The 1,420-nt window shown below is 36.0% G+C and overlaps 1 long non-coding RNA gene across 1 annotated transcript; it reads left to right on the forward strand.

Moving 5' to 3' along the window:
• Nucleotides 1–46: 46 nt before the first annotated feature.
• LOC109592905 (uncharacterized) lies at nucleotides 47–1,108 on the forward strand. The gene is made up of 2 exons (XR_002190626.1): nucleotides 47–234; nucleotides 850–1,108. It is a non-coding gene; the product is annotated as an uncharacterized LOC109592905 (long non-coding RNA).
• Nucleotides 1,109–1,420: the final 312 nt, after the last annotated feature.

Raw genomic sequence — 1,420 nt, forward strand, 5'->3', positions numbered from 1 at the left:
ATTATTATTATATTATTATTGTTATTATTATTATTATTGTTATTATTATTATTATTATTATACCTTATAGGATCATATACTACTGATAGGCTGGTATTCAGTGACAGTATTGGATGCTACTGATGGTTCAATACTAGTCCAACACATACTCTCCTCTCCTCCTTTATCCAAACCAGTCATTAGTGACTTCACTGATGATTCATCCAATGACATTATAATACAAACACAGCATGGGTAAGAATTAACAGACTAAAATACCGTATAGCAGGTAATTTTGGAGGGGATTAAATTTGGCGAATTTGGCATTTTGATAGCCATTCGCCAAAATAAAACCCCACCATTTTGAGCCATTATACGCATGCTCAATGGCACCTGGCCACAAATTTGCCAAAATTAAAACCCGCCAATTACCAAAATTTAGCAATTTGCCAAAATTTATCCCCTCAAAATTTACCCCCTATACAGTAATGTGTGTATATGTACTGTAATACTGGTGTCAGTTTAATAGTAAGGATTTTATTTGGTCTGTGACAAGCAATTAGCCAATTGGGCCACAGAAATTTTAGCTGTATGACATAGGCCATAAAGCTTGTATATAGAATGAAGCAAACATGGCATATTGGCTGTCTGACTGATTTTCTAATCATTGCTCATCCATGCAAAAATTGTCATGTGTTCATTACATTTTGTAATACTACATGTATATACAATGCAATACTTGGTTAAGCATGAGAATGAAACTGTTTACAGTAATTGGACACACTTTATTATTATTCATGTACATGTACATTGTTATTCTAAAGCTTCAAGTGAATTGTTTTCCTAGCATTATCATAGTCTTTTCTTTAGTCTGATAGGATTATCACTGGTCCATAGATCAGGATTCCTCCACTCCACTATATTGTCATTGTTCATTGGATTCATTATTGTCCTGGTGGCTGTGTACACTAGACAGAGAACTGGTTTCCTCATGCCTAAAATAAAGGAGGCACAGGATTAATGACTTGTAACTGAGAATTGATCTGTGTGTGTATGTGTGTACATTTTTTTTATAATTATTGATTTGGCATGATTTACTTTTTGCTTTCATTTAATGCTGTGTTTACACTACAGAAGTGGGCCAAACCGTGCTGAACCAGGCTGAGCTGGCCCTACTGTACTAACCATGCTGGCCTGGTTTGGCCCAGCTCACTTCAGCTCAGTTTGGTAACTGTTTACACTATCGAATGAAACTGTGCTGGCCCACTTTAAACAGGATTGGCTCAGTTAAAGAAGCTAGTGTAAACGCAGTATAATTAGCCCATTTTGCTCCAGTCAGCTCTCGTGTACCAATCAATATTCATCCGCAACATTATTACACAGTACACATTATATGTTTCATGGTGTTGGTGGGTATGTTGATCTAGTCCAGTATACATCC

Source organism: Amphimedon queenslandica, unplaced genomic scaffold (genome assembly GCF_000090795.2).
Source record: "Amphimedon queenslandica unplaced genomic scaffold, v1.1 AMPQUscaffold_3555_Cont24452, whole genome shotgun sequence".
NCBI lineage: Eukaryota > Metazoa > Porifera > Demospongiae > Haplosclerida > Niphatidae > Amphimedon > Amphimedon queenslandica.